General features: G+C 39.2%; 1 protein-coding gene across 5 annotated transcripts in view; it reads left to right on the top strand.

The window, feature by feature from the left end:
- Nucleotides 1-7,996: 7,996 nt before the first annotated feature.
- The window catches only part of LOC131255940 (disease resistance protein RPM1-like), a 96,982-nt gene continuing 80,741 nt past the window's right edge, over nucleotides 7,997-24,237 (top strand). For 4 of the 5 annotated variants that reach the window (XR_009176526.1, XR_009176525.1, XR_009176524.1 and 1 more), the window contains exon 1: nucleotides 7,997-8,945. The gene's annotated coding sequence lies outside the window, so the exon portion shown is untranslated. The remainder of the gene's footprint in view (nucleotides 8,946-24,237) is intronic. The other variant, XR_009176523.1, reaches the window with a different exon arrangement.

Genomic DNA, 24,237 nt, shown 5'->3' with positions numbered 1-24,237 from the left:
TATATATATATATGAGAAACATTTTGGCTTGATTTTTCTCTCCTTTTTTTCTTACTCATGTCTTTTTCTCTTACTATGTAATGTTTCTACTAGTGTGTTCCAATTTTGTTAGTTATATATGTAATAGCTTATTGAGGACATGCAGAAATCAAAGGAAGAGATGGAAGGATTTAAATATTTTATGATTTTTTTTGTTTTGACAGTATAAAGAAATAACACAAGTGAATGAAGTTGCATTGAAGCAAATTTAATCTGCTCATGAAAAATTCAAGGCTGAGGTACATCCCTGTATCTCGAACCTCATTTGTTTGAAAGTTGCAATCCCTGTTTTCAATGTTTTTTTTTTTTTGTCTTTCTTTCTTTTGAGATGTGTACAAAGGCATGCTTATTTGATTGTGTCTACAAATGTTATTTTATATAGGCTGATAAGCTAAAGAAGTCACTGGAGGATGAAATTCACTTTCTCAAGGGAAGGGTTTCAGAACTTGAAAGTGATCTTGTGTCAAAGTCCACAGAAGTTACATCTGCAGTTTCAAGGAAAGAAGAAGCTCTATCTTCTTATGATAGGTTGAGCAAAGTGAAGTATTGTTTATTTAGAAATGCAAATGTGGGATGCATTGTATGATTTGATTGTATTTGTAATAAATGCATCTTTTTTTCTTGATTGCATTTTATGTACTATTCCTATCAGCATTAAGCTTAGATAAGTTATCAATCATAATAGGTTCTTGCAATGGAAACAGGTAACATTATTATATTTTTTTTAAAAAAAAATTTCAAAAAATAGCTACGGATTTTAGCCGTAGCTATTATTCTAAAAACCGTAGCTATTATCCATAGCCGTAGGTACAGTTCACTACAGAAATTATAGTTACGGCCTTTATCTATAGCTATTGATATCTATTGCTACGGATTCAATCTGTAGGCATAACTACATTTCGCTACAGAAATTATAATTACGACTTTTGTCCGTAGCAACCAATATCTATTGCTATGGATATAATCCGTAGCCATTGGTTTTTTGACCTTTAGCTACCCCACCAATAGCAGCGGACGTGTTACGGTCTAGATCCGTAGCAAAAGGTCTTTAGCTACGGTTTTTGGCCATAGCCTTTGTCTGTTTTTCTTGTAGTGATAGTTTTCTAGCCGTCCTTGACAAAAATATACACATTATCTCGCCCTTTATAAGTGTTATCATGGTCGGATTGCCAGGGTCGACTAAGTACTATGTGACATGCCCCCAGGTCAACCACATTGCATATAACTTCATCTTTATAATGTCTACTAATTGAAAAGGATATGGTGCACTGTTCAGTTACCTTTGTTTCACTGACCTTCTTAATCTAACCTATTGTATATTGGGAGGGATGACGGTCTGTTTTTAATTGTAATTTTTTTTTACCATTACCCTGGAGATGATGTTCTCGCTGCTCCTATTGTTAATGATCACATCGTACACTTTTCGATTCACCGTACACCTAGTTTAGAAGATGTTATGTCGTTGTGGGTATACTTCTTTTCTTGGTAGATATAATAGTCACCTCATGATGAGTGATTCGCCATCATCCTGTTGAACCTAACTTGACTTATCTATCTTGTCTTCTGTGGCGCGCTTTAATTCCTCAACTCATGGATCCTCATTGGCATTTTCAGCACTACCATCATTGATGGAAAGGTTCGCCACTTGTCAATAGGGATAAGTATTTGATAAGTGACCCAGCTGGGCACAACGAAAGCAATTATTCGGCCTTGACTGAGCATAGGGGTTCGAGATCCTTCTTGGATCAGCAGCAACTGATACGCCCCTTTAGGGCCTAGCTTGCCCACTTTATTGATCTCGGTTCATGGGTGTAGGAGGTTGAGTGCTTGCTCCTACGAGCTACTTCCCTATGAACTATGGAGCTCCCTAGGGCGGACCTGCTGCATCAACACTAGCGGTAGGATATGTCTGTGTGTTAGGATATTCAAGTTGTACTTTCGCTCGGGTAGCCAACTTAATTGCATCATTCATCATCCAAACTGATTGCATCTAGACTCAATCTTAGATTGTCATAAGCCATCCACCGTTGAATCGGGTGACTTACTGTGATTTAGTTTTGACCAAATTGTTATATGCCGCTAAGCGGTAGAATTTTTCTGCGAAATCTCACCGTCCGACTACCCTACTGATAATTCTGGTATTGTTGGAATAGTACCTGATCGTAAACACTAAGGAGGAATCATGCGCGTAATAATTGTTTCATCTCCTACCATGTGCGGATTAGTGCTTTCGTTTGTCTCATTCATGCGAATTATAATTGCTTCCACTAAGCTAAAGCTCCGCCCTTCAACTTGTAGGCCATAAGCTTGACATTTTTTTATTTCAGGGATGTGCATGTAGTCGAAGAATCACTCAATCTTAGAAAGTCAATCGAGAAAATCCTCAATATGTAGTTGGTCGTTGAAGTTAGGAATATCAACTCTCATCTTGAACTCCTGATCTATTTGATCTACTTGATCACCACCTTGTCTGGGATATTGGAAGACCATGCTGTCAACCTCCTCGTCGCTAGATCCTCCATCCTCAAGAGTGATCATTTGGTTCATTACTGGCACTATCCTGTGACCAGGGTGATTATGAGTTCCAACAATTACTAGTGGCGGATGGCCGCCAGGAACACGGAGCTGCCTTAGGGCCTCCGTTATGCGATCCGTCATGTGATCAATGGTAGTCTACAGCCCTTGCATGACTTGCCAATTCTCTCATTACGCCGCTTCAAAAGCCATCGCCATTAAAGGGTAATTCCCTAGAGCACTATCCATGAGATTGTTGCTTGACTCATTATTAGAAGCCATCAATCCAAGGAGAAAACCTCGCTTTGATACCAAACCGACAGAGGGAAGGGCGTGAGGTCAAGCACCGTCTTCCCCAGAGGGATAATTGTCCCAAATCTATGGAACTTCTCTTGACTCCTCACAGAGATTTCTTAAATCCACGAGAAACAGAATAAGAAAATAGAAATAAACTATAAAATTCAAAATTTGATTAATGAATGAAATAAATGAGTTTACAGCCCTTTAAATAGGGATACCAAGCTATGAAAGAAGTTTTAAAATCAAACTACAACTTAACCTCATAGAATTCGCAACTTACTATAAATAGTAAACTTATTATTTATAGACAGTCATGATGTCTACTAGTGCGCAAGGTTTCCGGCCAATAATAGTAAGTGTCCTATTTGGCCGAACTACGCTCTTCTCCTAATTATTCTAAGCACTTTTCATGTTGGGCGCAACTCCTATAGCCCAACGAATGAGCATTATAATCAAACTAAAACTTTTTTTCCTATACACACACACACATCCCCACACACTCACACCGCAGTGGGATTTCACCACCTATGGATACTCGAACCCTTGACCGGGTGTTGCCCACTAACTAACCAACCATGTCTGTTAACCATGTATGATCACGCCTGTTTGAACCTAAGACACCATATGCCCACATAGTGCTCACTGGTAACAGTTGTTATGTGATCCATAAGTCTCGGGAGCCGGACATGGTGGTCGAATGAGACACTATTTTCGAGATGTCGGCCTACATTGGGGTGACGAGCCTCCCCTTAGTGACCGTGAGAAATCTAGGGTACAAACTTGTCTCGTGAGCCGGCATGGTGGAATGGGACACTATGCTCGAGTTGTCGGCCTACACTGGGGTGACGAACCTCCCTATAGTGACCGCGAGTAAGCCTACTTTACAAGCCACCTTACGTATGTGTTTTCCGAGAGTGACGAACCCAAACAGATCAAGGATCGCAGGTGCAAGGCCACTGCGGCCGGTCTCACGATCGGGTTAGGGCATTGACTTCCTTAGGGTGTCCTAGTTTCTCCAAAACTGCTGAATGAATGAATGTAAATCAACACTTGACTAACATTGAGGGAGTTTTTGGCATATGTGATTGTTAGATGGTGTCACTCGAGGGAGTGTTGTATGGCAAGGGTATGCATCATATCATAATAACATATATACGCATTAACAAGAGTAGCTAGGAACTGTGTTTAATGTTTTTTCATTAAATGCACTTATGAAATTGATAACTTCTATAACTTATTATTAATGGAACCCATTGAGTTGATCACTTACTCCTACTCTAGGACGGTGTTTTAAAACACCAACCAGATACTTTCGTAGATGCAGGTACTAAGAATTCGATGCGTTGGAGGAGGCTCACACAGACTCGGAGGAGTCCTTATACTTCTAGTAGCTGGATGGGCTGATGTATGAGTACCATTTCAGGACGTCAATGAGATTCTTGAGTTGATATAGTTTACATTTTTGAAACTATATATACTGTTCAGTTGTATTCTCATACTTTGGATAAACATATTTTACTTGTTGGTCGATTTACTTGCATTAAAATTTATGTTTATTCCTGAGTACTTCACATAGTCTAATTTAATTACAGGAATTTCTCAAATGCTAGGTCAAACAAACTATAGAATCCCGCTTCCGCAAAGCATAATTAGTGACACCCGGGATATCGAGAGTCGAGTATTTACTCGACCCCCAAAATCTTGGTTGTTACAAAAGGGGAGATGAGTGGGTGGAGAGGCTTGTACCATCAATTGCACCGATATCAACCTCGTATTTGGCCTTGATTACATGGTCGTGCCAGAACATAAAAAGGTAAAATTACTAGCATTCAAATTAAAATCTAGTGCTTCTGCATGGTAGGAAAAATTACAACTCTCATGTACCTGACAGAACAAGGCTCACATCTCATTATGGACACGGATGAGATGCCTTCTTCAATCACGATTCATCCCTAGTGATTACAAGCATGTATTGTTCCAGCAATACCAAAATTGCTGATAGGGGAATCAAATTGTCATGGATTACATCAAAGAATTCCAGTGGTTGGCAATAGGGAATGGCTTGTCAGAAACCGATTTATAGAAGGTAGCACGATTCATAGGTAGATTACCATCGAAGATTCAGGATCGAGTTCAGATATGCCTGGTTGGGACCGTGGATGAAGTAGTTCAGTTGGCATGTAGGGTAGAAGCACACTTGCAAGAGTTCTTATTTAACCTTACCCTTCAACTCAACCCCCTATGACGGGTCTTACGTAAGATTCAACACTGACACGAAGATAAGAACTAGTAGGAGGACATCCTCAACCATCTGCAACCAATGGGAGCAGCCCATCTAGGCCTCAATATGCAGTACCCACAATAGTGGGCCCTAGTAGTCCTTATGGTTGGTAAAAGCTGAACAATTGTTACTGTCGTGGCCAACCGGGCCATTTATCAAACACCTGCCCTCAACACCCCATAACCCACTTGACCATAAGCGATGGGAGCACTGAAGGAGATGTCGTAAAAGAAGACCTTAGCTTTTATGAAGATGAACAAACCACTGAGGAATAAGCTGGTGGCTAAGAATAGACGACCAAGGATCGTGACAAATCTTTAGTCATGAGGCGATTACTGTACACCCCAGGGAAAGAGTTACATCCACAACAACACAATATATTCCGTACGCGATAAACCGTCAATGGTAAAGCTGTGATGTAAATCATAGACAATGGTAGTAGCGAGAACATCGTCTCGAAAGTGATGGTGGACAAGTTACAGATACCTACGACAAAACATCATTCCCCTTACTCAATTAGTTAGAATAAAAGGGTGAAAGAGACCAAGGTAATTGAATAATGCACTGTCTCATTTTCAATTGGTAAAACTTATAACGATTAGATACTCTGTGATGTGGTCGACATGGAAGCATGCTATATGTTACTCAGTTGACCATGGGAGTTCGACTATGATGCGACTCACCGATGATGAGATAATGTTTACGTCATCGTTAAGGATGGTCGGATGATAGTCCTTGCCCCTATGGCACCAGAGAAACACCTCATCTAAAGTGGCGATGAGCTCTCTCTTGACCATTTAGGATTTCGTGAAGGAATCTAAGGAAATAGCAAGGTATACACCGTAGTGGTAAAGAGTGAGGAATCGAAGCCCTTAGACATTCCTCCAAGTTTAAAGCTATTCCTATACGAATTTAAAGAAGTCTAGCTTGAAGATTTACTCAATGGATTTCCCCTCATGAGGGACATCCAACATCATATAGGCCTTGTCTTGGGGGCAAGCTTGCCCAACCGCCCTCACTATCGGGTGAGTCAGAAGGAATATCTAATCTTATAAGTACAAGTGAAGGAACTGATCCATAATAGTCCAGTCAAGGAGAGAAAGAGTCAAGTCAAGGAGATCTTGAGTACATGCATTCTTTCAGCTTAAGAGCTTAATGCAAAGTATAATGAAGAGTTTAATAAACATCAATGCTAAAAAATATTTGAGTACCATGAGCGAAGTCCATTGGATAACTCGAGGTTGAGTTTTTTCCAAGTGGAGAGGTCTAATGTAGGACATGGCACCGATACACTCCTAGCATAGATGGGCCAAAAGAAAGTGAACCATAAATTTGGCATAAATTTTGATCCGAGTATCGTTACGGGGTGCACCTAATCAAGTATCATGAATAGAAGTAGGATGAGAACTCGAGGACGATTTCATTTGAAGTGGAGAGGACTGATGTGGCGAGGGTCGTGGACACTTTCATGTCCAAGATGGACCAGAGAAGGCACGATCAAAGGCAAAGGTGATCCAAACCATCAGAACGTTATAATAGGCATATCTCACAAACCGAAATGAGTTACTCGACGTACCATATATGATTTTGGGGTATGAGAAGATACTTTAGCCAACCAACTCGGCCAAAGCTAGGTTGCCCATGCCAAATTCACAAGATTCCATTAGATCGACGGTCAAAAATCCATTTTTTTTTCCATTTTTACTATTTATAGTAAGTTTTAGTTTGATTATAACTCTTCATCCTTTGAGCTTTAGGAGTTGTATCCAAGATGAAAAGTGTGTATAAAATTTAGGAGAATAACATGGTTAACCCACATAGGACACTTACTATAAATAGTAAATCAACTATTTATAGTAAGTTATGAATTTTAGGGAGTTTTAGTTGTAGTCTAATTCCGAAACTTTCTTCCATAGCTTGGTATCCCTATTTAAAAGGTTGTAGAGTCATTTATTTCAATCATCAATCAATTTATGAATTTTTATGGATATTATTTCTATTTTCTTGTTTTTTCCCTTGTGAATTCAAGAAGTCTTTGTGAGGAGTCCAGGGAAGCTTCGTGGATTCAAAGTAGTTATCCTTGAGGAAGACAGTGATCAACCTCATCACGCCCATCCCCGGGTCAATGAGCTACCATGTAAAATCACAACTTTTGGTTGGTCTAACTATGAATATCATGGTGGGCCTTGGGATAGTTTCAATGCCAGGCATTTCCATCCCAACTGTCTTATGTAGTGTGGTAAACTTGAGTTTTCGATCTGCCTAATGTTCCTAAACTAGGGAAAATGATGAATAGGGAAGATTTCTTACAAACATCTCAATGGGCCCCATGTAGCTTCTGACCATAGAAACTTCCCTTGGGCAGGGCAAAGGCAACTTGTGTTCCAAGCATTAGGCCATCCTACTCATAAACTGGGCAACAGACCATCGACTATCCATTGAAGCTTAGTTATGAATTACAGTGCAGCTATTTATTCAAATATGGACCATTAATTAGGTAGGCTCAAGAATCAGACACGTTTGCTCATCTTGGAGGATAATGGTATGAGAAAAATAAGAGGCTGAGTCCAAGGAAGTTTCGCAGTGTATATGTGGGTCCAGGGTTGGTTTATCCAATACATTGATATGAAAGTCCCATCATAGATGAACCATGTGAATATATATATATATATATATATATATATATATATATATATATATATATATATATAATATATATATTCATTTGGTTAATTCTAGTCTTTCCATTATTGTTATATAAATGTTGATCGGTGTCTTAAATCTATAAATCTACATGTTTGTCGATGATAGCTTGATGCCATCGAGGAGGCTTCAATGCCATTGTAGGCTACTCGATGCCATTGGAAAAATCTGAAAAATATATGTTTAGTCGCTGAAATGTTTTGATGTTTAGTTCGATGCCATCGAAGTGATATCGAAATGTCATCGAATGATCATGAAGAGTTACGCAGAGTTGCGTAAGTGTGAAATTTATTTCTTATTCCGATTGTGATTCTGATAAAGGCTATATATGTGTGTGTAATTGGAATTTGGAAAGAATATAGAGGAGTTCTAGGTTTTCTAATTCATTCCAAAGCAATTTAAGGGCTTGTGAGGGAGATTTGAGGCTATTTAAATAAGTAATCTCTATCTCTTATAATTTCTTCTTTCATATTGTATTATTGTCGTTTCGTGCAATAGTTTTTTCCTGAAAGAGTTTTTCCACATTAAAATCGGATTGTTTGTGTTTGAACTTGAATATGCGATCAAAATACTTTGCTTAATTTATCTTTGTGTGCTCCCGTAGTCGCCCAACAATAAATACATGAAGAAATGCACCGGCAGTCCAAATTCAACGGAGAAATGGAAGAAGATTTGATGGTATGGATAAATCAACCATCAGATCTATGGCTTAGATAAATGAACCATGCATTGGCCCCGCATAAAAAGATTAGGTGCCAAACAAGGAAGTTCCACGTTCCCAGCAAACAGGAAACTCAGCCTTAGTATAAAAGTAAAAAATCAAAAGCATACCTAATATGTTGATCACCGGCCTAAATTGTGGTCAAAGAGGCTCAGGCATCAGGCCATGGCTGATGAATGGATCTGATCTTGTACATGTGTACCATAAGCCACAGGACATCTCATTCGATACTGTGCAGCCGCCATCACTCTTAAACAGTATAGTCTATCCCCCTCTAGTCAACAAAGACTTTGTTCATGTACTTGCACTGAATTGCTGCAGCAGCTGCTAATTTCTGGTGCATTTTCTCCTTCCTCTGAACAGCGCAAAGCTAGACAAAAATCAGAGGTAATCACTTATTATTATTATCTTTTTATTCTATGGTTTTTATATAGGATGGTGCTAGCTAGCTTCACCTCCATGGTAATACAGAAATTGTTTTTTGTGCTAATTAAGCGCTAAGTAGGATAGATATCTAACAGATATGTGTCGTCCATCAGCTCAAACATTAATTTTCACCACAGATCCTAAAAATCAATTAAATCAAAGACTTAGGTAGGCCATACCATAGGGAATAGTGTAAAATCATTCCTAAAACCTCTAAAATCACATGGTTTAGCCACATTAATTTTGAAATGTTCTGATTTTCAGAAAATTCATTTATCCTGATATTGTATCCACAACCGCTGCATCATCATCCTGTGGATTGCATTTGTCTTCTTCTTCTTTTTTCTCTCTCTCTCTCTCTCTTTTTTTTCTTTTCCTTTTTTCTTTTTTTTAGTGCTGTTGAACACAAGTATCCAACCTTAATGTCTGATGGTGACGAGCATGACCTTCTCGTCATCTGCCCATTGTTAGCCAATCTATAAATCCTTGGATTTCAATCTCCTTGGAATTCAGGTATCTCCTCTTCATTTTGGCCATAAAAGTTGGTAAGAAAAAGCCAAATTAAGATGAACTACTCAAATAAACTCATATACACATGCACATATTCTTCACACATCAGGCCTTCATGCTATGCCAATCCTCATCTTGTTGTCTGATGCACACGACATCCTCAGTTTGACCCTTGACTACATGATTATGTTCTCGGCACCATAGACACAGCCTCACCCATGTTAGGCATGGTGATTGTTGCACAAGTTGAGTGATGGTGAAGTGCCGGTTGAGATTGTTGAGGTGCACCTGTAGAGCACCAATGAGAGGAAACGAGAAGATATGAGTTATTCTTTGTCCTGTAGTATGAACTAACCCAACCACTTTTCTCTTCTCCTTTCTTCAGGGAGGCCGGATCCAATACAAATGATTATAGGATATCATTAACATAAACATGCAATTTTATTTGGTGCAATTAACCTAATCACAAGGCTACAGAGGGTAGGCAGGACCTATAGATTGGACATGAGGTAGATGTCTGCTGGATGTTTGAGATCGAGGTGCATTTATGCCACTGGATCCTCACTCTCTCCGGTATCAATTTGCTCTTCATTCTCTGAAGCAGCTTGTGTCATCGTTATACTCTACCTGAGTCAACATCATACTCGGATAGTGATGCAGGGGAGGACATGTTGGGGTTGAGCACCGTCCTCCTCAAAGGGACAACTGTTCCCAATCTGCGGAACTTCTCTCTAGACTCCTCACAAAGATACCTCGAATCCGCGATAAAAAGAAGAAAATATAAAATAATTTCTATAAAATTTTAAATTAATTGATGATCGGAATAAACGAGTTTACAACTTACTATTTATAAACGGACCTGATTTCTACTAGTGCACATAGTTTTCGGCCAAAAATAGTTAAGTATCTTAATTAGCAAAAACATGATATTACCGTAATTTTTCTAAGCACTTTTTGTGTTCAACACAACTCTTAAATCCCAACATACAAAGAGTCATAGTTAGGCTAAAACTTACTAAAAATAATAAAAACGAAAATAAATTGAGAATTAGACTGTTAGTATGATGGAATCTCGCCAATTCGGATGTCAATAACTTATTCTAGTTTGCTATATATATTCGTTTTTAAGTTCTGACGGTCCAGATCACCTCCCTATATATCCGATCGGACCTTTTCTTATACATGTTGGCATGAAATTATACGCCACCTGCTCTACATCGTATATCCCCACCACTCGGTTGATCTCCATTATCCTATGCCCTTCCGTGCTCTTGGTTGCGTGGTTGTAATTCCAGCGCACTAGTTTTTTAGAACACAGGAAGCCGACAAACATCTTATCCAAGGAAAGGGACCCGTTATCTTCGTCGTATTGTTAAGATTGCATTGCACTAACTACAGGACATAACTTTGAAGTCTATGCCCCCGCCCGCTGGCAGGAGTTTTGAGTGACTACCATGATGTATGGGTCTTATACATCCATACAGTCCATCTATTTTTTCTTATCATTTTAATAAATAATTCCAAAAAATAGGCAGATCCAAAGCTCAAGTGGACCACACCACAAGAAGCAGCGGTAACAATGATTCTCACTGTTGAAACTTTTCCAGGGCCCACCGTGATGTTCATTTTCCATGCAACCTACCTATAAAGTTACAAAAACTTCTGTGGCCCTAAGAAATTTTGAACGGAAAAGGATTAATCCCCATTGTATAGTCCACATATCTCTTGGATCTACCTCAATTTTGGTATTGTATCCGAAAATAATATGAAAAACTGGATAAACCGTGTGGATAGGACCCATACATCACGGTGGCCACTCAAAGCACCTGCCCGTTCCCAGCAGACGGAGGGATAGGATGCAATCCGCATACAGGAAGAAAAGGTTAGTGTCTTTAATAATTAAAGGTTAGTGGGCCATTTGAACGTTGGATCTGCTTTATTTTTGGTTGAAACCTTAAAATAATCTGAGAAAAGGGATAGACGGCTTGGATGTACAGATACATCACGGTGGGCCCGCCCACAGAACTGCCCTTTCGGAGCCAGGGATGGGCGGGGGTAGTATGCAATCCGCGTCCTTCCTGGAGTCAGGAATTCTCTAACTCCAGCGTTTTCATTAGTCCACATCACCATAAGTGACACATCATCAGTTTTTTAAAATATATTTTTAAAAAAAGTACATTTAATGAGAAGTATAACCGAGACGTTAAACGGAAGCGGTTTGCGTGCTCCGTAACTCAGTATGGTAAGCGTGCTGAGTAAAGTCTGTGGAGCCCACCGTCATTCGTGCATTGTATCGACTCCATCCATCTCTTTTATCCTCTAATTTTAGGGTTTTACAACAACAACTAATCATATCCCAAGATCAAGTTGAGCACACCACCTGAAACAATGTGAAATGATTTCTACTGTTGAAAAGTTTTTGGTGGCCCACAGAAGTTTTATATCAAGATGATATTTGTTTTTTTCCATTCATCCATGTCTTTGTGATCTTATGAACAGTTTGGATGAAAAATAAACATCATTAGGGGCTTAGAAACATTTCAATGGTGAAAATCAATGCTTCCTCTGCTTCCTTTGGTATGGTCTACTTGAGCTTTTGATATACTTGAGTTTTGGGCTTAACCCCTAAAATGATCTGAAAAAATCGATGGACAGCATGGATAAACCACATGAATTTACAATGGGCCCAACAGAGTTTACTCAATATGATAAGACTCGGTACGTAATTCGATGTCACGTGTCTAATGGGGTCGCAGATTTCCTGCCAAAGCCTTTTGCAGTAAGATCCTGCGCAAGGATTCCAGATGGGCCCACTGTGAAGTTTGTGATAAATCCAACCCGTTCATCCATTTTTAGATATCATTTTAGGACATCATACCAAAACTAAGGTGTATACAAAACTCAAATGGGCCACACGAGAGGAAAGATTTAGTGTCCATTGTTGAAATATTTATATGACCACAAAAGTTTTGCATCAGTCTCATATGTTAGTGTTTTCACTTCATCCTAGGAAAAATGACCTTATAAAGAGTTTGGATGGCATGTAAACATCAAGACGCCTAGGAAGGTTTCAACGGTAGGAATTTCTTTCTCCACTGTTTCATTATATATGGCCCAGTTGAGTTTTTGATTATCCTAATTTTTGGTTACATGTCTTAAAATGAGCTCTAAAAATGGATGAATGGATTGGAATTCTTATAAATATCATGGTGGACCCCATACATCCCAGCGCTGGAACTTCATGCAAAAGGCTTTCCCCCGTGAATTCGCGTGTCCACAGTTTCCATTGGAAATAGATTGGCTATTCCCCAGCCACTCGATGATATGTAGGGCCCACCATGATATATGTGTTTCATCCATGCTGTCCATCTATTTTTTTAGATCATTTTATGGTCTGAGACCAAAAATGAGGTATAACCCAATCTCAAGTGGACCACATTACATGAAACAGTGTTGAATGAACGTTGACCATTAAAAACTTTTTGGGGGCCATAAAAGTTTTGGATCAACTTGATCTTTGTTTGTTCCCTTCATCTGGGTCTTTATGACCAAACCAACAGATTGGATGTCAAATAAACAGTACGGTGGGCCTTAGGAGGACTTTAATGATGGATATCCAATCACCATTATTTTCTTGTGGTGTGGTCCATATGAGATTTATATCCCTCTCATTTTTGGATCAACCCCTAAAATTATATGTAAAAATAGATTAACAGAATGGATGAAACATATACATCATGGTGGGCCCCACAAAGCACCGACCACCACCACCACTGGGCCGGTGGTAGGGAGAGTAGTTAATCCGCTTTCGTTTCCATTTGGGATTCAGCGCCACATTGAGTAGTGAGACTCGCTAGTGAAGTGATGTCACTTATTTATATGGGTCCCACTATGATGTATGTTTTGTATCCACACCGTCCAACCATTTGGAGAGATCATTTTAGGGCATGAGCCAAAGAATGAATCAGATCCAAAACTCGAGTGGACCCCAGCACAAAAACAGTGGAGAGAGTCATGCCTATCATTTATTATGACTGAATCCAATCCAAACCTCGTCACTTTGTCTACTGAACCCCGTCACTTTGTACTGCAACCCCGTCACTTTGTCAACTGAACCCTATCACTTTGTACTACAACCTCGTCACTTTGTCTAGTGAACCCCGTCACTTTGTATTACAATCCCGTCACTTTGTCTACTGAACCCCATCACTTTGTCTACTGAACCCCGTCACTTTGTACTGCAAACTCGTCACTTTGTCTACTGAACCCTGTCACTTTGTACTGCAACCTCGTCACTTTGTCTACTATACCCCGTCACTTTGTGCTACAACCCCGTCACTTTATACTGCAACTTCATAACTTTGTCTACTATACCCCGTCACTGTGTACTGCAACCCCGTCACTTTGTGCTTCAACCCTATTACTTTGTCAAATGATCCCGTCACTTTGTCTATTGAAACCCCGTCATTTTATTTGACAAGCCGCTACTTTATCTAGCGAAATCCTCTCACTTTACACAGTAGCATTGTCACTTTGTCTAGTGGAACCATGTTACTTTATTCGAAAACTCATCATTTTATCAAGCAAAACCCTATTAATTTGTCTGGCAACCCCATCACTTTATCTAGTGAAACATCGTCATTTTGTCTAATGGAACCCTGTTACTTTGTCCAATAATCACGTCACTTTGTCTAGTAGAACCTTGTCGCTTTTTCTAGCACCTCTTTCAGTTTATTTAGTGAAATCCCGTCACTTTGTCTAGCAACCTCGTCACTCTCTATCTATTAGAACTTTATCACTTGATATAGTATACCTTTGTCACTTTGTCTTACTCATAGTCTCTTTATCTAGTAAAATCTCATCACTTTGTCCAGTAACCCAATCACTTTGTCTAATGAACCTCATCAATTCATCCAACAGCCTCATCACTTTATCCAGCAACCTCACAACTTTGTCTAGTAAAACCCAATCACTTTGTCTTCCAACCTCGTCACTTCATTTAGTGAAACTGCGTCACTTTGTCTGGCAACGTCCATCACTTTTTCCAAGAATCTGTAACTTTATCTAATGGAACTCTATTTTCTTTGTCTCGTTTAACCTTTTTACTTGTTTAGTGGAATCATGTTGCTTTGTCAGGGCAACCGTCACTTTGTTTAATATAACTCCGTCACTTCGCCTAATAACCTCGTCACTTTTGTCCAATGAATCCCGTCATTTTGTCGGTGGTCCCACATGATTTAAGGCTCACGATGAATTATGCCCTATATAATGTAGGTTAGAGATGGGCATCGAGTCGATTCAAACCGAGTTAGGGCCAATCTGACTCGATTCAATTTTGAAATAGGCCTGACCTGAACTTGACCTGACTCGATACGGAGTCCAACATGGCTAACCCAATCCAAGTCCGGGTCTGTCGTAGACTAATTTGGACTGAATCTGACCCGATCACAAGTATCTATTCAGGTCAAGTCTTAAAATAATATGAGAAAACGGATGAGTGAAGTAGATATACAATGCACAGATCAAGGTGGGCCCACGATGAGGATCCTACAGACATCGCTCATCCTAAGCCGCAGCTAATATTCCTTTCTAATCAAGCAGATTTTGTGTATGTGTGTGTGTGTACATACATACATATATATATATACATATACATATATATATATATATACATATACATATATATATATATACATATACATACATATATATATATATATATATATATATATATATATATATCTTATAAAATTATTGTGAGATGACATGACCTAATTAAATTTTAGAAGAAAGAAATTAGAGGTGGATTAGCTACCGACACGTTGAGTAGCTAGACTCGCTACTGAAGTGACAACACCAAGTTCTGTGGGGCCCACCATGATGTACGTGTTGTATCCACATTGTACATCCATTTGGAGAGATCATTTTAGGGCATGATCAAAACAATGAGGTAGATCCAAAGCTAGAGTGAACCCCACCATAGAAAATAGTGAGGAGAGTGACGTCCACCGTTGAAGCCTTCCTAAGGTCCACCGTGATTTTTATTTGAGATATAACCTATTCATAAGTTAACACAAATATTAAAGAAGCCGAAACACAAATATCAGCTTGATCTTAAACTTTTGTGGCCCTTAGAAGTTTTTAATGATAAGCATACTCTCTTCACTATTTTTTATGGTGGGGTCCACTCAAGTTTTGGACCTGATTCATTCTTTGGCTCATGCCTTAAAATGATCTCTCCAAATGAATGGACAATGTGGATACAAAACATACATCATGGTGGGATCGACATAACTACGTGAAGTCACTTTAGTAGCGAGTCTCGCTAGTCAACCTGTGCACTAAATCCCTAAATGAAAACTTAAATAAAAATCACATTAGACCTTAAGTTAACATAGACATTGAAGAAGGGAAAACACAAATATCAGCTTGATGGAAAACTTTTGTGACCCTTTGAAGTTTTTAATAGCGAGCATGACTCTCTCCACTATTTCTGCGTTTGGGTCCACTCAAGTTTTGGATCCGATTCATTTTATGGTTCATGCCCTAAAATGATCTCTCCAAATGGATGGACGGTGTGGATACAAAACATACATCATGGTGGGTCCCACATAACTAGGTGACATCACTTTAACAGCAGTCTCGCTACTTAACCCGTGTGCTGAATCCTCATATAGAAGGTAGCTGATTGCGGAAACGGATTGGCTACTACCTCTGCCACTGGCCCTGTGGCTGGTGGTCATCCATTTTTACATATAATTTTAGGGCGTTATCCAAAAAATTAGAGGTATATAAATCTCAGATGAACCACACCACAAGAAGACAATAGTGATTGGATATCCACCATTAAAATCCTCCTAAGGCCCACTGTACTGTTTATTTGATATCCAATCTTTTGATTAGGTCATATACACCTAGATGAAAGGACAAAAACAAAGATCAGCTTGATTCAAAACTTTTATGGCCTCAAAAAGGTTTTTAATGGTCAATGCTCATTCAACACTGTTTTCTATAATGTGGTCCACTTGAGATTGTGATATACCTCATTATTTTTCTCAGACCATAAAATGATCTGTAAAAATAGATGAACGCCATGGATGAAACACATACATCATGTTGGGGCCCATGGAGCACCGACCACCAGCCATTGGCTGGTGGCAGGGGGAGTAGCCAATCCGTTTCTGCTGTTTGCATGGTGAGTAACTTACTATGTCAGCGTACCGAGTAAACTCTATGGAGTCCACCATGATTTTATGTATTTTATCCGCTTCGTCTATAAATTTTAGCAGATAATTTTAGGGCTTGAAACTAAAAATAAAGCATATACAATGTTCAAGTGGACCACACCATAGGAAACAGTTGAATTGAATGTTTACCATTGAAAATTTCTCGGGGCTACAAAATTTTTGGATCAAGCTTATATCGGTGTTTTCTCTTCATCCATGCGTTTATGATCTTATGAGAAGGTTGGATGACAAATAAACATCACTATGAGGCCTAGCAAGGCTTCAACGGTGGAAATCATTATCCCTACTATTTACAGTGGTATGATCCACTTGATATTTGGATATACTTTAATTTTGGGCTCAACCCCTTAAATTAGATGGAAAAACGGATGGACGGCCTGCATAGACAACATACATGCAAGGTGGCCTTAACTACGGTGAGAGAAAGAGCCTGCCGTAATCAGTATGCAATCCGATTTCCAAGCGAAACTGTTTTAATATATTTAACGGCCTTATACTTTTTCTGAAATATAATTTTTTTAATATATTTAAAAAATCTGATGACATGGCACTTACAATGACGTTGACCAATGAAAACGATGGAGTCAGGGAAACAGAGGATCCGCACTCATATATTCTGTATCCACGCTGTCGATCCGTCCGTTTTTCTTTGTGATTTTAGGGCATCATTTCAAAAATAAAATAAATTCAATTATTTGGTGGACCATACCATAGGAAGCTGTGGTGATTGAGCACCCTACCAATAATAATTTCTCAGGGTGCACTTTAATGTTTTGGTAGCATTTGTTTGCCATCCAACATGTTCACGAGGTCACATAGACCTAGATGAAGGAAAAGCACACATCAGCCTGATCAAAGACTTCTATGGCCCCTCATTGTTTTCTGTAGTGTAGTCTACCTGAGGTTTGGATCTCCCTCATTTTCAGGATCAAGCTCTAAAATGATAGGGTAAAATGGATGGACGGTGTGGATATAAAACACACATCAATAATCGGGACCACAGAACTAATCCACGTTAACATTCACCAGGCAACTCTGCTTACGCATGGCCTCTGATTCCATACATCGGTTTGCAAGCCATGGACGGATGGTCTCCGCTTATCCAATTAAAACTTTTATAATATATAATGGAGGATCACGATCGATGTGCCGTAGATATACTGAATAATTTTATATGCTATACTAAATTTTGGGTTGCAAGGAGTGGGGATGAAGTCCCGTCTCTTTTTCTTTCATGCTTGGGCATTGTATATGGTTGCATACGATAGGCAGAGCTCCGGCCTTTTTAGCGGAGCTTCGCCTAAATGTATGTGAATCCTCTTTTCTTTCTTTAATAAAATCTTGGCTTTTTTTCCTTTAAAAAAAATAATAATAATTTAATTTTCTGTTTAACCGTAAGCTCGGTGTAGCCCCTGTAATTCCATTACCATGTCATGTCCACTTTGTCCATCAGTTTTTACAACTTGTTTTAAGATGTAAACTTAAACATGCAATTCCTGTGAGATTGTGAAAATCTTGGCGAGCGGGCCATTATTTGCAGACTCTCTCATTCTTACGGCTGCTAAATCCCAGCCGTGAGTGGAATCTAACATCTCTTATATAAGCTCACATTAAAGCTGCGTGCGGCCTTGTGCATAGGAGACCATTTCTCTCTCTATATGTGTGTGTGGAAATTAGGGCTGTTCACGAGTCAAGCTAGCTCGAAAAGCTCGCTCGACTCGGCTCGAGTCAGCTCGGATTGACTCGGCTTGAATGACCGATGCAAGCCAAGCCAAGCTAATTATTTGAAGCTCGAGTTGAGTTCAAGCCAAGTTCGACCAGGAGGCATTTCAACTCGACTCGAACTCGAACTCGACTCGACTCGAAGCTCGAACTCGAGCTCGACTCGGCTCGATTAATAAAAATATTAAATATTTTATATATATATATATATCTATATATATATATATATATATATATATATATATATATATATATATATATATATATATATATATATATAAAAGTTTTAAGTTTAAACTTAAAAATAAAAAAATAAAAAACAAACCCTAGAGTCTCTACCCGACCACATGCACCCCCTTCCCTTTCCCTTTCTTCTCTTTTTCTGCCCACTGCCAGCCGCACGCTCACCCGGACCACCACCACCAGTTTTCATTTCAGCTCCACAATAATATGATTTCAATCTCTTGAGATCTACTTCTTAGGCGAGAGACTCAAGAAATCTGAGATGGGTTCTTCTCAGATTTGTTAGAGCTTCAAGGAAATCCAATGATCTGATTGACTAAAGCTCTTTACTTGGATTTCTTATTTGTATTCTGCTCTATTTCTTTTCTAGTACTTGGATTTCTACTGGTGGAAGAAGATCAAGAACAAATCAGTTCTTACAGGTTTCCTCATCCGATTCGAAACTTTATTTGGTTTTTTCATCGGGTTTTGCTTTGATTCTCTTAAGATTTTTGAATTTTTCATCAATGGAGGAGGATCAAGAACAAAATCCATTACTCTCTCAACCAACAAGCTCAAGCTCGACTCGAGGTAAACTCGACTCGACTCGAACTCGACTCGACAGCTTTGGCAAACAAGTCAAGCTTCAATGTTGAGCTCGAGGCCAAACTCGAGCTCGAGCTCGAGCTCGAGTACATCATGGACAAGCCAAGCCAAGCTTGGCCCACCTCGACTCGACTCGGCTCGATGCCCACCTCTAGTGGAAATAGATTACCATCCGTCTCTGTGGGGCCCACTGTGATGTAAGTGTTTTATTCACGTGGTTCAAAATTTTTTCTCATATTATTTTAAGTTATGATCCAAAAAAATGAGGTAGGTACAAGTCCTAAATTGACCACAAAGTAGGGATTGAATGTCCACCATTAAAAACTTCTTGGGAACTGGAGATGTTTCAAATCAAGCTTATATTTGTGCTTTCACTTCATCCACGTCTACATGACCTTATGAATGGGTTGGATGGTTAAAAAAGCATCACTTTGGCCCTTTCGGTGGGTGTCATTATCAGTGTAGCTTCCTTTGGTATGGTCCACCGGAGCCGTGGACCTGCCTCATTTTTAATATCATACCTTAAAATGATGCGAGAAAATTGTTGACTGGAGTGGATAAAACACTTACATCATAGTGGCCCCATAGAGCCCTGCCTGGACGGTAATCCGTCCCGGCGGGGGTATGACGCAATCCGATCCTTATATTTCACCGTTCCAAGTGCTTTAGAAAAAGGCAAAATATATGATGTCATTATCAAGTTCTATGAGCTCCACCAAGATGTATGTGTTGTATCTAACCGTCTATTCAGTCGGAAAGATTAGGACATGAGCCAAAAACCTTAGGTAGATCTACAACTTAAATGAACCTATTCAGAGAAAGTAGTGGGACAATGATGCCCACTGTTGAAACTTTCTGATGGCCCACTATGATTTTTTATTTTTTAATTTTCCATCCAACCTGTTCATAATGTCACATGTATCTTTAAAAAGGGTTAAAACAAATATCAGCTGATCCAAAACTTTTGTAGAGCCCAAAAAGTGCTCAATGATAAGCATTCAATCCACACTGCTTCTTATGTTGTGGTCCACTTCAGATTTGTATCTATCTAATTTTAAGGCTAATGCCTAAAATGATCTTGCCAAATGAATGGAAGGTGTGGATGTAACACTTACATCATGGTATGGCCCACGGAACTTGGTAACGGTAACACGCTACCATGGTCGGTGGTTGTGGCACACCAGCCATTCAGCTTCCAAAGCGGACGAAAGAAAATTTAGTGAGGCTCAACTTGATCTTTCTATTCTATATCGATGCCGTCCATCAATTTTAGAAGATCATTTTAGTACACGAGCCCAAAAATAATGAAGATCTAAAGCTCAAGTGGACCATATTATCGGAAACAGTGGTGATTGAATGCTTTACCATTAAAAACTTCTTAGGCCCACGATAATGTTTATTTTTCATCCAAACTATTGATAAGGCCATATAAAGTTGGATGAAGTGAAAAATAATAATAATATTAGATTGATCAAAACTTATGTGATGCATTAATTGTCAATCACTACATGATATGGACCACCCGAGAATTGGAACTACTTCAGTTTCGGATTCATATCCTAAAATGATATATAAAAACAGATGGGCAATGTGGATATAGAATACATACATCAATGTGAGCACATGGTAAAGCTCCACCGACTTGGGTGGGGCCGCACCTAATCTACTACCGACACCTGTGTACGAAAAGCTTTGACAGCAATGCACCGGAAAGAAACACCCACCGTTAAGACCTTCATCAGCTCCATTTTGATGTTTATATGATATCCAAACTGTTTGCAATATAACCATTGGGATGAACTAAAAACACAAAAAACTTGACGTGATACAAAATTTTTGTGATTATAGGAATGTTTCAAGGGTGGTTATTCAATCCCTGTTGTTTTCTCTCGTGTGGCCCATTTGAGTCTTGAATTCAGCTCATTTTTGGTCACATGTCCTAAAATGATCTCATAAAATAGATGAACGGAATGGATTTATCATAAACATGACGTTGAATCCCACTTGTGCTCCCAGTACAAAAAACTTACCATTAAGGGCTCTAGAAGGAAATCCTGTCCGTGCGTTGTGTTACCGTCACCAAGTTCTATGAGCCCCACCATGATTTTAGTATTATATCCAGGTTGTCCACCCATTTGGAGATATTATTTTGGGGCATTAGCCCAAAAATGAGGTAGATCCAAAGTTAAAGTGTACCACAACATAAAAAGTAGTGGGGATTGAAAGCCTACCTTTGAGAACTTTTTGGGGGGCCACAAAAATTTTGGATCATCCCAGTCTGTGTGACATTGTAAACAGGTTGGATAACAAATAAACATCATGGTTGGCCTTAGGAAGGTTTCAACTATGGGCATCATTCTCTTTGATAGGGTTCATTTGAGCTTGAATATGCTTTTTTATTGGGCTCATGACTTAAAATGATCTCTCCAAAAGAATAGACAATGTTGATATAACATATATATCATGGTGGGGACCATAAAACTTGATGTCGGCCACCTGATCTACTTGCATCCCAATCCGTATGAGCCTAGGCAAAGTGAATACTTAAACTGATAAATATCAATTACTTAGCGCCAGTTTTATCCATTTTGCCTTTTTTCCTAAAGCACTAGCATCTCCACGATGTAGTTTTCAAAATTTTCATTGAACGGTGGAAGACAAAACACGTCTCGACCTTATATTAAGGTTTCATGTGCTCGACCGCATAGCACCATTTCCCACACACACACACACACACACACACACACACACACACACACACATATATATATATGGGGGAAGAGAAAAGAAAAGAGTGCCATATAAGTTGGGTGTGGTTTGCCTTACTAATTGGGTAAACTTGAGGGAGCACATGCACATGCATGGGTGAGGGCATCATCATGGATGGGGGCGTGCGCATTGAGGCAGCATGGCTACATGGTTGTAGTGAGGCACTAGTTGATGCACTTTACACTTCCCACATGTGCATGTTATCTCGAGAGTAGTCCCTCCCTCACATCCTCACACGAACTGTCGCAAGACAATGCGGAGGTTGGAAGGGATAAATGTCTAGTTTTCCAATGTTCATAAAACGGTCATATTATTTATTACCTAAGCCATAACCCCAGCCCCATGTGCCTATATAAGCAAATCTTACTAGGATCGTTTCATCAGCAACATAAGCAAACACATTCACTAGGTGGTTCAACTCACAACTAGTGAGTCAACTCAGCATATGACTCAGTGAGTCAAATCAGAACCCTAGCTCAGTGAGTTTATAAATTTTATGAAAACTTTTTCCTACTCTTTCTCAAGAAGTTGGGACTAGAAATCAGAATCTGCTAGAAAGATTGCGTTGAACAAGTTCTTACAGAGGTTTCTTCATGATTCCTACATGAAGAACCTATTAGGTTTGTTGTATCCTGAAAGAGATTTGCCACATAGCCTGTCAGCAATCTTAAATAAGAGGGGACAAATAACACTTTAAGGACAACGTATCCAATATGTGCTTCAGCCTGATTGAATGATTTTTTTTGCTTTACCTTTTTTTAAATTTAAAAAAAAAAAAAATCATTTTGTTTCCAAATTATCATTTTGGAATATTTTCCAACAATCTTAAAGAGGTGTTTTAACATGGACATCAAAAGCATGCCTCAATCAAGCTGATGAATCAAGATTTGATCTGACTCCACGTATTCAACGATACCAACTTCACTAGCTAGATGGCAGGACAAGTTGAAATTTCTTTTGATGACGCTAAGGATCTACTACATATCCAAAACTGTAGCCACTACCTGTAGCTACAACAACACCACTAAACAAGTCGTGACTAGGAACAAGCGAGCTGAAGATGAACAATTGTGTCATGACCATATCCTTAATGTTTTATCCGACCATCTATATGACTTGTATATAGGCACAATGTCAACCAAATATATCTGGAATGCGTTAGGATTCAAGTATAAGACTAAATAAGAAGGAACAATGAAATTCTTAATAACCAGGTAATTCGAATTCACCACGGTAGGTAATAAACCACAGCTGCCTCAAATATAAGAGTTGTAGTTGATAGTAAAAATGAATGCTCGTCATTAAAAACTTCATAATGTTTGTTGAGTATCAAACCTTTTTTTTTTTTTTTTTTTAAAGGCAACTTACCTTCTTTTTTTTTTTTTTTTCCAAAAAGGCAGGCGAAGCTATAGCCTGAGAATCTTATCAACAAAGAACAATTTACATGAGCTGTACTTCGGGTTGCCCCAAGAGCAACAAAAACAAACACTCGGGTCAACTTATTGTAAAAGACTATACATGATCCACCTCCCGGATGGCCCCCAACCCGACTCTATCTAACACCACCATCCCCCTGATATCGTGAGGGAGGTCCCGCATAGCATAAAAGTGTCAGCTCCGTTAGAGGTGGCTACCAAGACGAGCAAGGCCATCGGCCAGGCCATTCCCCTCTCTCTTAATGTGGCCGAAACGAAAAAGACCTCTCAGGTTGAGACTAGAAATGCAGGCCGACCAATGCACCCACTTCCAACCGACATGAGATACCTGGTTGAGCGTATCCACCACCAACTTGGAATCAGATTCCACAATGACCCTCCATAGCCCCCTATTAGCACACATAGAAAGGCCCTCATAAACCGTTGAGAATTCCGCGTTGAGTATCAAACTTGTTGATAAGGTCAAACATACCTGGATTAAATGGAAAAGCTAATATCAACTTTATTGAAAACTTTTATGGACCACAAAAGGCTTTAAATGGTCAATAACCATTGTTACATGTGGCATGGTCCACCTAAAATTTAAAATTTATATCTCCTTCATTTTTTGGACAATGCCTTAAAATAAGTTAGAAAATTAGATGGACGGTGTGGATACACAATGCATGCACATAGGTGGGAACTACGGTGTGGGTTGCACCACATGGTTGGCTTCGGAGAGCCAAGATGCGTTCCAGGGAT

Source organism: Magnolia sinica, chromosome 9 (genome assembly GCF_029962835.1).
Source record: "Magnolia sinica isolate HGM2019 chromosome 9, MsV1, whole genome shotgun sequence".
NCBI lineage: Eukaryota > Viridiplantae > Streptophyta > Magnoliopsida > Magnoliales > Magnoliaceae > Magnolia > Magnolia sinica.
Note: the sequence above shows the minus strand (reverse complement) of the source record. Positions and strands in the feature narration are given on the sequence as shown.